The sequence below is a fragment of the Sceloporus undulatus genome, chromosome 2 (genome assembly GCF_019175285.1).
Source record: "Sceloporus undulatus isolate JIND9_A2432 ecotype Alabama chromosome 2, SceUnd_v1.1, whole genome shotgun sequence".
Classification (NCBI taxonomy): Eukaryota; Metazoa; Chordata; class Lepidosauria; order Squamata; family Phrynosomatidae; genus Sceloporus; species Sceloporus undulatus.
In genome coordinates, this window is record NC_056523.1 from 306,353,202 (window position 1) to 306,365,389 (window position 12,188).

A 12,188-nucleotide genomic window follows, 5' to 3' on the forward strand; every position below is an offset into this window, starting at 1 on the left:
AGGACTGGAGTGTGGCTTTGGCGCGACCTCCGGACTCTTAGGACCCATGCATAATTTAAATAGCATACCTCCAGAGAGACCTGAAGCAGCTTTATTTTGGCAGTCTGTAACAGGCCTATACTTAGGAGAGAGAGCAGTTATGGGTTGGAGACAATGTCATGTGATAGGTATAGCCAAAGGCACTATTTTACAACTGTAATTGCAGTTCAAAAGCTGCATGTAACAATCTCCTGCGTACGTATAGCACTATGATTATACTTTAACTGCTGTGGCAGTTCCATCCTATGGAATCCTGGGATTTGCTGTTGGGGGAAGAGTATGTAGTATTCTCAACCAGAGAGCCTTAATGCCTCACCAAACAACAAACCAAGAGAAGTAGCCATGGTAGTTAAACTGGAATCGTTGTGATATAACTATGCAGCATGAAAAGGTTCTTAGAAGAAGCTTTGGACAGAACACTCCTTTACAGGTGATGCAACTAACTAACCAAATGAAGAGATGAGGTGTTCACAGTGTGTTGGGACTGAAAATGCAGATCTTTCCACCATTGCATCTTTAAGAGAGCATAGAATGTTTACATTTTTGGACAACACCACCAAGTTATTGGCCATGACTGATGGGGATTTGGGGTATTGTAGCCTTTCCTCATGGAACAATTCTGATATCTTGTCTTTCTTGTGCACAGCTTATTGCATCTTTATAACAGATAAGAGAACAGAGGATATGACTCTTAAATAGCAGCAAGCAGACTCCAGAGATTTTGATTTCCACAAATGAAGTCTAATCAAAAGAGAAGGTAGTTCTTAAATTACTTACCTGCATAAATACACAGGCTTTTATAAGACCAAGCTAGAGCAATTTGAAGATTATTGCCTCCATTTGTGACTCACATGTCTTTCTGTTGTAATGTAAAAGTGTGGAATGCCTGTTCCTTAGACATTGTTCTCACTATTAAGACCTGCATTAGGATGATATATGCATCATTTGGCTCATAATCATTTCCAGAACAAGGTGCTCTTATACTCAAATCTATTTAAGCTTTAATGGCTTTCAACATTGACTATGCCTCACTTTTTGCACAGCTGGAGAAGTTATTATTATTATTATTATTATTATTATTATTATTATTGAATTAGAATTCTCAGTATTCCCCCAGGCAGCATGCCCACTGTTCTAGTCCCAAAAATTTTCCAGGGCTAGTCTACACATAAGTGTATTATCCTGTCTGTATGCCCAGGTCCTATCTAGGACATTTACTCCAGTCATCCAGGACTCAGGGGCTGTACAGATTGTCCCTAAGGGGCAGCGGATCGGGGCTGTGACAACCTCAAAGCGCAGCCCCAATCTGGCATCCAGAGGGCACAAAAAGGAGCCACAAAAAGGAGCCCCTTCAGCGCAGCATCATCATGTTCCGATGGGGGCGAAGTTAGGTCAAGTGTCATCAGGATGCTGAGCCCTGACTTCGCTCACAGACCGGCACAAAATGCTGGTCTGTACAGGCCCACAGTTGACAATAGTCAGCCATGACTAGACTGGAATAACCTTCCAGAAGAGATTCGACAGCTGAATATACTGTTTAAATTTAAAAGAGCATTAAAGACCAATCTTTACTGGCAGGCTTATCCTGATGATTTTTAAATTGTGATTTTAAAATGTAGATTGCTTTAATATGTATATAGTCGGCCCTCCTTATAGGCGGGCTTGCCTTCCGTGTCTTTGAGCTTATGCGGAAGGCAAGCCCCAACAGAAATAATGGGGCATGTACTTGCGCCGTGTGCCCTGTGTTCCATCACAAGCACACAGCCCATTATTTTCTATGGGGCTTGAGCATACACTCTTTTTCCCATATGTGGGAGGGTGTGTGTGTCTGGAACAGATTCCACGTACGGGGAGGGTGGACTGTATATCTTATTTGCCCTTTTAAATTGATGTGTATTTTAACTGTGTTTTAACTGATGTTTGTTAATTGTTGTTCTCCACCTCGATCCATGGTGACGGGCAGATAAGAAATAATAATAATAAAGTGAATTGTTGTGGATTTTCCTACATTTGCATTGATGGTTAATTGTCTGCTCACGCTCACTCTGCCACAAATGCACAGCAACCCAAATCCATGTGAAGCCGACAAAAGGCTACACGTATGATAGCATGCATTTCTGCGGATTTCCCTAGATACTCCTGTAAAAACTACAAAGCCTTTTTCTGCAGAGTTTAAGGAGTTTTTCAGAGGGGAGCACCAAAAGAGCCCAAACACATGTGAATCATGTTTGGCCAGATCTAACTCATTCAGTTAGAATGAGGAAAAATTTAATTGTGTAGACTAGCCCCTAATTCCAAATAACAACAATTTTTGCCAGCTCTGGCCTTTTGCAGAGCTGCATAGTAGCAATAAGAATAAAAAATACCTGTTCCTTAGTCTAGCAGAGGAAGACTTTCCCATAGCGAAATGAGTGCTAAAGAGAGGGGTGTTTATTAATTAGAACACAACACAGAAAGCACAGCTGACTCCACCTTAGTTCTGTAAGCTCAAGTCCTACATCAAACATTTGGAATGGCCAGGAAGCTGTATGTCCTTTCCCTGCCCCAGCAGTTTTCCAGCCCCAGGAAGGCTCCTGTTACTATCACTTACCAGTGGAGAGGGGATGGAGAGAGGATGCAATTCTGATGGAGATGTGGCCGGTCGGGTTTCCAGGGAGAAGGTTAAGGAATGTGTGCTCAGTGCATCTTCCTTTCTCTCCCCCATCTCCAGCTTCCATAAAGTTGCAAGGAGGTCTGAAGGGAAATAAATCTTCAGCTATTTATTGTTCTTCAGTTGCCCTGATTAGCCACTGTTTCAGCTGTTTTTGATATGGCCCAGTTTCTGTCTCCTCCCATCTTCCTCCTTTGTCCCCAGCTTACTTCAATTGCTGCAAACTGAGTTCAAAACGTAAAAGTAGTTTACATGGAATTCACTCAGGAATAGGGTTGCCATAAGTCAGGAGCTCCAAACTGGGACAAATGTAGGACAAATGTAGGGCAACATTTTCAAATGTAGGACACATTTTTAAAAATGGAGGACGTGCAAAAAATTGAGGATTTTAAAAAAAATGTAATATAAATGCATGTTTTTAAGCATGATCAAAATGGAGGACATTTTGGCATTATTCCTAGACAGATGGCAGAAATGTATTTGCCCTTGGGTTCAATTGTACTTCTCAGAAGTGTGTACTTGGGCAAGGGACTGTGGTTTTTCTTCACTGCGCATGAGTTTGTAAAAAATCACAGCAAGTTACATTGGCCGTGCCTCAGAGGCTTGTTGATATCAATATCACCACCATCATCATCATCATCATCATCATCATCATCATCATCATCATCATCACTACTATAATTGTCCAAGAAAGGCAGACTTGTTAGCATTCAAAGTGCCATAAATACACAGAAAATGCACTTCCATATATTTAATAATAAAAAAATAATGGGGAAAAAATAAAAAACAAGGCAGGGGTGTATATATTTCATAATAAAAATTAATGTAATAAAATAAAACAAGCAATAATAAAAATTAATGTAATAAAATAAAACAAGCAATAATAAAAATTAAAGAAATAAAATAAAATAAGTATTTTATATTTTAAAAAATAATTAAAAAACCCCAAAAAACCAAGGCAGACCTATGGTCACTGACTCAGCTTTCCTCCTCCTCCTCCTCTGCCCCATTCTGCCCTGGCCCCTTCAAGGCACCCTTCCTCCTCCTCCTCCTCCTCCTCCTCCTCCTCTGCCCCAATTCTGCCCTGGCTCCTTCAAGGCACCCTTCCTCCTCCTCCTCCTCTGCCCCAATTCTGCCCTGGCCCCTTCCTCCTCCTCCTCCATCAACAGAAGAAGGGAAGCAAGGCAGGCGCGCGCGCACGGAGGGAAGCAGGGCATGCGCGCGCGCTGCCGCTCACCCCTGCTGAGGCCTGGGCGGTGCGTGCCGAGGAGCCCGTCCTCTTTGGCCAGCTGGCCAATGGCTGGCTGGCTGGCCAAAGCAAGGGACGAGCTCCTGTTTTGGAGCCCTGTGCACGCGCGCGCGGGTGGGCAAGCCCTGACGCGGTGGCGGCGGCACTTCTGCCGCTGAGGAGGAGGAGGAAGGTGGAGCCAGAGGAGGAGGTGGGTTGGCACTGCCCAGCCCACCACGAAGAGGAGGAGGAGGAGGTGGGTTGGCGCAGCAGCCAGCCACATTAGCGGCAGCGGCTATGGCCGCAGGAAGAGCGGACCCCAAACCGGGAACAAGGCGTGGGGGGCCCCTAAACCGGACCGTGACCGTGAGGGGCCCCCCAAAAGCGTGATTGTCACGGGGGCCGCCGGGTTATGGCATCCCTACTCAGGAAACACAGAGAGAATAGAGTCTGTTGTTGAAGACTAGTCAAAAATACGTAGTGTGCCTTCAAGTTGTTTCTGACTTATGGCAACCCTAAAGTGAAAGTATCACAGGATATTCTTGGCAAGTTTCTTCAGAAGGGGTCTGCCATTGCCATCCTCTGCGGGTAAGAGAGTGTAACACGCCTAAGGATATCCATCTTAGCCTTTCAAGGGAGAGAATTTCAAAGCCTGGGAGCAACCAGCATTAAGCTTCTCTCTTGTGTTCCCACCAGATGTACCTTTGAGGCTGCCAAGACTGAGAATAAAGCCTTTCTCAAGGACCACAGAACATGGGCATGCTCTTAAGGGAGAAAACAGTTTTTCAGGTAGCCTGGGTCCAAGCCTTGTAGGACTTTACTTGTCATAACAACCATTTTACATCCCTTTTAGCTCACTGCACATTACCTGTCAAATACTGTAATTTATATGAAATGTTTCTGCCTGACAGGAGACAGCTATGTTTATGCCAAGACTCATTAGTCAGTTCTTCCCCAAAACAAAGTAATAACTCGTCATTTAGCACATTAAACTACTAAATTAGTTCTGGCTAAATTCCATATGAGGGATCATTATAATCGTAATTAAACAGCATAATAAGGATGAGCCTTACATACAGTTTTGTCTGAGCAGCTGCAAAAGTAGTATTACTAAATGCTTAGGGCTGAGCAAAGGTAAAGCAGTAGTTGCCTAAGAGGAACGCCGCCACGGACACAAAGAAACCACAGCATATTGGAAGAAAGGCCACAACTTTATTAACATAACAAAAGGTAGGGTTGGCTCCAATGCATGAGGTCTGGATCTGTCATCCATCAGCCCAGTACTGAGTGGATGAAGCAAAGTGCTTGGTCACGGCTAAGCTTCGGGATGGCAAGAGATTATGGGTTACCGCTCATATCCCATCGATCGCTCAAGCGACTGATCGCATATCTGCCACTGCGCATCATTGCATAACTATCCCTTGCCAACGGGGGACGCTGTGCTGGTGATGCCCCCGCAATGGCAACACCGCCTTGCTCGCAGCGCCCCCGTGTCCGGATGGACTCCTGATCCAGCGCTACGCAGCCCTGGAAACCACACCTACCAGATCCAAGACCTATGCAACCGCCACAGAAGGCAAGCCTGCCTTCCGCCAACCCTACAACCCTGTAGTCAAAGAGGTGCAAGCGTCTCTGTCCGGGCGAATGTAGCCTGCAAAAGCCCCCAATTTCCACCTTCCCAGCCTTTTTATAGTGTCCACTGGCAGTCCGCATTGAGCAGCAGATGTGGCAGCCCCAATCCGGAAGGAATGGCCGCCAAATTCCTCCGGCGGCAGGTTGAGGCTCCCCAGGGGCATCCGCAATACCGACACCAGCTGGTAGCGTGTTAGTGAAGTTCCATCGGCATGAACGAACAGTGGTCCATCTTTCTGGGGGCGGGCTGCCACAAATTGCTGAAGAGTTTTAACTGGGCACAGGTGAGAGCCACGTAGCCTCCGCAGCTCAATGGTTTGTCCCTTCCCAAGTTGATCACACTTGGACCTGTGAAGAGCTAAATAGACAATATTTCGAGCAAAGGACACATCACCAATCTGTAAAGCCCACCCAGATATATCAGCCCTGGAGGCGGGCACCAACTCTCCCACCCTAAAAGCCCCAAAGAAAGCAGTGATGAATGCAGCTTTGAACAGGTCAGCCTCGTAGGAGGAGACACAAACCGAGGGCAACTGGCCAACTATATTATTGAGGAGCATGAAACAAATGGGCCTCCTTCCATCCTGGTTGGATCGGTGTGCTCTCCTCCAGCCTTCCAGCATCCTCCTGACCCGGAAGGTAGCACAAGGATCCGGGTGTCCCTCAGCCTTGGAGAAGAAGGACATCCCCGCCAAGTGGACGGACATGGTCCAAGGTGACGTGCCCATCCATCTCAGCCACACCAGGAACCGGAGGACAGTTTGGGACTGAATAGGCCAGTGGGCCTGCAAATTGACCACCTTGAAGAAGGCCTGCAGCTTAGCCATGGCCCTGTAGTAGGCCCTGAGAGTGGCAGGGGCCACCAATGTCAAGATGCCCTGCATCACATCAGCTTGCCAATCTCCCGCAGTTCCTCCGGGAAAGGCGTGGGTGAAGGGTCTGCCTCGGGCACCAGCATGCGGAACCTGGATTCCTGAAAACGGGAAAGAGAATCTACCACATTATTTTCTAATCCTGGGACAAAACGAGCCTTAAAGGTGATGTTCCGCTGAAGGCAGCGAAGCAAAAAGTGCCTGACAAGCTGTATGACCCTCTCAGATTTGGAGCTCTGTTGGTTAATTATGTTCACAACCGCCTGGTTGTCACACCAAAAGCAGACAGCCTTGTTGCTGAGTGCCCCGTCCCACAAGTGAAGGGCAACAACGATAGGGAAGAGTTCCAAAAATGTGAGGTCACGGCAGATGCCGCTGCTGGCCCAATGGGCAGGCCACCGCTGGGCGCACCAGTGCCCTTGGAAATAGATCCCAAAGCCCAAACTGCCCGCTGCATCCGAGTGGACCTGTAAGCTCTGGCCAAGGTCCCAAGGACGCTGCCAGATGAAAACCCCATTGAAATGGCTCAGGAAACCCTTCCAGACTGCTAGGTCCTGCTTGATGCCCCATGTCAGGCGCACATGATGATGGGTGGCTGCAATCCCAGTGGTGATCCTGGCCAGCCTGGCACAAAAGGTCCTGCCTGGTGATACCACCCTGCAGGCGAAATTGAGGTGTCCAAGCAAGGACTGAATGTCCTTCAAGGTGGCCTTGGTGGCTGTGAGCGTGGCCCTGATTTTGCTGTGAAGTGCCTCCAGCTTGTCGGAGGGGAGCCGGGATGTCCCAGCCACCGAGTCAAGCTGGATGCCTAAATAAGTGAGGGACGTGGTGGGACCCTCAGTTTTGTTAGGGGCCAAGGGCACACCCAATTCCTCGGCCAGGTCCTGGAAGGTGAGCAGGAGCTTTGCACACATATCGGAGTGTGCCCCGCCCATGAAAAAGAAATCATCTAGATAGTGTGTGACCAGGGGGGAGGTGGCCCTGCGTTTTACCTCCCACTCAAGGAATGTGCTGAAGGTCTCGAAGGCAGAACAGCTGACAGAACAACCCATGGACATGGCCTAGTCGAAGTACCACTGGTCCTGCACCCTGAAGCCTAGCAGGCAGAAGTCATCAGGGTGCACCGGTAGCAACCGGAAGGCCGACTGGATGTCACACTTAGCCATGAGGGCCCCCCGCCCGCAAAATTGAACCAACTGGACAAAAGTCAAAAGTGGTCAAAAGTGGCATAGCGGACAGAGCAGAGCTCAGGTGGGATAGCATCATTGACCGACTCCCCAGGAGGGTAGGAAAGATGGTGAATGAGCCGGTATTCCCCGGGGGCCTTTTTTGGGACAACGCCCAAGGGGGAAACTCTAAGGTTAGGCATGGGTGGAGATGCAAACAGGCCCGCCACTCTGCCTGCAGCCAGCTCTTTGTTGACCTTGTCGATGAGAATGTGGGGCATGTCTCGGGCAGATTTTAAGTTGCGAGCATCCGAGGGCAACCTGGGGCCTGCTGCAGGGATCCTGAAGCCCTCCGTGAAACCTGATCTGAGGAGGGAGGCAGCCCGCTTGTCAGGGTACCACTCTAGCTGTGGGAGGAGGGCCTGTGGGTGGATGGGCGTGGCTGCTAGGCCAAAACCCGACGAGGCATCCTGTGATGGCTCACTGGGGACCCACCACCTTTCCGGAGTTGGAGTTGGAGACTCCCTTCTTTCCAGAAGCTGCCTGAGTGGGGCGTCCCGATCGAAATGGCTGCTGGGGTCCTGGAGGGCGAGGGCAGACCAGCTTGGCATGAGGGCCGAAGCAAATCTCACAACGGTGGTCAAACTTGCATTGGGGGCGGGCACACCTGCCCGAATTGAATTCCCAACACAACAGCCTCCTAGGGTCCCGCTTGCCCTGCCATTTGGCTGGAGGCCTGGCCCTGGCATGCGGACCCACCTCAAGGAGCCAGATGTCACTCTTGATGAGGTCCCACCTGTCAGAACCACTCTGGGAAGCCCGCTGATGGAAAGCTGTGTCATAAGCGATGGCAGCAGCATCTCCCCCAATGGATCGTGCCCTAAGGACATTTAGCATGTGACTGATGAGGTGCCAGCCCCCTTCGGGGTAGGCCATGTAGACCACGGCCATGAAAACCCCATAACCCTCGACCCAATTGAGGAAGGTGTGCTCTACGGGGGGGGGGGGGGGGCTTGGGGCCCTTCTTGTTGGATTTGGCGGACGATATGGCTCCCGCCTCCTCCCCCTTTGGCCTGAGCAGGGTGAAGACATCCACAAAATAACCTTTTAAGATCTTCTTTCTGACCCTGTTCCGGAGGTGAATGCCTGGTGGATTTTCACCCCTGGAAAACTTGGGGAAACCCAGAGCCTGCTGGTCGACCAAAACCCCTAGGAGACCTGGGCGCTGGGTCCTGCGCCTGATGGCCCAGGAAGGCATGCCCGGGATGTGTGCACCCTCCAGCCAGTAATGCTCCCTGGAGGAACTGGGATGTACGCACTCACCCACCACAGCCGAAGCATCACCAGACGGGAGGGCAGGTACAAGCGCTGCATCATCCTTGGCCTGAGAAGAACTGTGAGCCACCAGTGGTGGAGCGGAAGGAACCGGGATCACCGAGCTGGCAGAGGAGACGGACGATGAAGTCGAACCCCTCGAAGATGAGCTAGAGTTGCTAGATGAAGACTCGCGGCGTGAGCGCTTCTTTTTCCTGGCATGTGGTTGGACCTGGCCCCTGTTCTCCCGAAACTCTCTAATCAGTTCCGCGATGGACTGCTGCATGCTCACCAACGCGTCCTCCCTGCCCGGGGCTGAAACTGAAGCTGATTGCCGAGAAGCCGAAGCTGAAGGCCGAGTATGTCGCCTCTTAGGTTGAGAAGATAACTGTGGCGCAGCTTCTGCTGGTCTCTTTTGCTTCTTCCGAGGGGCCAAATCAGCCGATGACTTCCTGGGCTGGCCCGATTGGGCCCTGGTGGCTAGGGGAAGAGGCCTCTCCTGGGCGCCGTTGCGTTTTGGGGGCATGCTGGAGCAGGCCCGATGTTTGTATGTATATATATGTACGTGTGTGTATATATATATATATATCCACACACGCACACGCAACGTGTGCGCCTCTCAACAGCGTCCTAGCCGCAACAACACTGGGGGATGGGGTTCCAGCTGCTGGATTGTCTGGCTGCTCTGTACCCCAGTCACTTGCCTTTGGCCTCAGTAGCCCCTTCCCTAATGCCCACTAAAAGGGCCTACCCGTTTTCCTGGAGCGGCATTTTACCACATTAAACTACTAAATTAGTTCTGGCTAAATTCCATATGAGGGATCATTATAATCGTAATTAAACAGCATAATAAGGATGAGCCTCATACATACAGTTTTGTCTGAGCAGCTGCAAAAGTAGTATTACTAAATGCTTAGGGCTGAGCAAAGGTAAAGCAGTAGTCAGCTTCATAAAATGGTGGTGGAGCTGAGACAACCATGAGAAATGTTAGCACAATTACAGCCATACTTTAAAATGGGTTCCTGACACACAAATAATGCATCCTCCTGCAGAGCTGTATGAGATGATAGTTTGAAATCATATCAGTTTTAGGAGGATTAACACACACAGGGTCCTTGCATGATTAAATAGAGCTTGGTTCCACTCAACCTGGAAGGCATCCCCCCCCCCCCCTTTGTACTGTTCTTCACCTGCTAACTTCCTTCTTCCTTCTTATATCATTTATTTAACTCATTTTAACCACCTCTTTGTCTCACAAGACTCTGGATGTGGGCTACAAACAGTGGAAATGAGACAGCCCCTCCAGACATGTTTGCACTTGAAGCTATGACACAAAAAGAAAGAGGACTTAGAGGGAAAGGTGGGGAGGGAAACAAATTCAGGCACTAAATTCTTGGTTGCAAAATTCAGCAGTTCAGTTCAGCAAGTCATAGAGATGTATTTAAGCATGAGAGATAGGCTACTGCTTCCTCAACCTTTGATGGCCTTAGAAGTGGCTGGTGCTAAATGGAAGGAGAGCCCTCAGATGAAGCTCCAGCCTGCCCATCCAGGTTCTTGGAGTTGTTTTCTGAGCTATGGCCAGCCCCAGTAGTTGGAGGGATCTGTTGATTTCATAGATCTCTCATTATCCCCACATATATGCCAAGAGAGGCCATAAATCAGTGTTAAAGCAAATGCTTGATATGCCCAAGTTCCCAAATTCAATCGCTGGCATGTATGGGTAAGGATCAAGTTGACACTGATCTATAGACCCTGGAGGGTTGTTGCCAGTAGAGAGTTGTTGACCAGTCTTTCCCATTCTGATACTTTCTAGATCAGTGATTCTCAACCTTCCTAACGCTGCAACTTTTTAATACAGTTCCTCATGTTGTGGTGACCACCTCCCCCCCCAGATAGAGGAATGGTGTCTCGGTTCCTAAGACCATTGGAAATATGGTCAAAGGGGTCACGACCCACAGGCTGAGAAATGCTGCTCTAGATGTTTTAGTCTTCAAATCCCAGCATTCTTGATCATTGGCAACATGGCCTGGGGTGAATGGAGTTTCAGACCAGAGCATCTATGGGTCATCAGATGGGGAAATGCTAGAGCAGACAACCCTGGCCTGGATAGACAACTATTTTGATCTGACAAAAAGCAGCAACTTCCTAAACATCAGGGGTGAGAAACTGCATGGAGGCTGGGGACCAATCCCCCCAGAACTTCCCCATAGAATGTAGCTGCTGTACCTACACAGCAAGCCCAAATACCTGCATTTTCCTCTATTGTCCCACTCAAAATGGTGACAAGAGGTGATGTTGAGCCATTTCTTGTTGCCATTTTGGGATGGACTGCAGAGTAAAATGAGGCATTTGTGAGTAGTATGGCGTTTTGTGGGTTTTGGTATGTTTGGGAAACTTCTGCAATTTTTGTGGTGAATACTGCCCCCAAATCATGCCTTTTAACGTTTTGGGGCTTTGGAAGCTTTGGTAGAGTAAAGGGAGGTTTCAGGGCCCATTGAAGTGGGATGTGGAGCTGCACATAGCCTGCAGGCAACCCTTTGCTCACCTCTTCTGTACATTTTATTTGTTTGCTCTGTACTCAGTTGTTAAGTCAGTGAATGGATGAACAGAGTGCAGAGCGGGCTGTGTGAAATGATATGAGTGGTGATAACCAGGTATAGCTCTTTCTGTATCTGAACTGTTAGGGGAAATATCATCATCAGAAACAAGCCACCTTAGTAATTTTGAAGTAATGAAGTGTTTGGGAAAGTGAGATTTAAGTATCAGGTCAGGCAAAGTTTACTAAGCAGAAAAATGTGATAACACAGGAGCTGTTCACACACAGTGGGATTGGGTAGATGTAATCAGTCTCATCTTTCAGGTTTATTGAACCTTTGAAGTTGGCTGCTCTAAAAAAGGATATTGTTGTTTTTGGGGGTCATCATGTTTAAAGTACATTCTTGATTACACCAGCCTGAAAGCTTGTTAAATGTGTTTGGTGGAGTTAATAATACACTTAAGGCTTGTTAAGAGCAGGATTGTCATTATGCCTCAAATGTTTGAAATGGGGTAATGTGTCAAGTAGGATAAAAATCCATTTTCGAAACATTCAGCCTTGGGCAGCTCTATATATTGTAACAGTCTCTGTGTGAGTCAGTTTCAGACACTAAAGCAAACTGACACAATTAGTAGAATTGGACACCTTATGCCCTGCCTGTCTCAGTGATGAGAAAGACATTGCATCCTCAAGGCAGAGCTGCTAACAAGATTGTTCCTTACAGCTCCACTCAGGAGTCTACTCATTTAAT

General features: G+C 48.4%; 1 long non-coding RNA gene across 1 annotated transcript in view; it reads left to right on the forward strand.

Moving 5' to 3' along the window:
• LOC121920669 overlaps positions 1-12,188 on the forward strand; it is a 38,843-nt gene that overhangs the window by 19,627 nt on the left and 7,028 nt on the right. Inside the window, exon 2 of the long non-coding RNA XR_006101739.1 lies at positions 686-796. This is a non-coding gene — a long non-coding RNA (uncharacterized LOC121920669). The remainder of the gene's footprint in view (positions 1-685; positions 797-12,188) is intronic.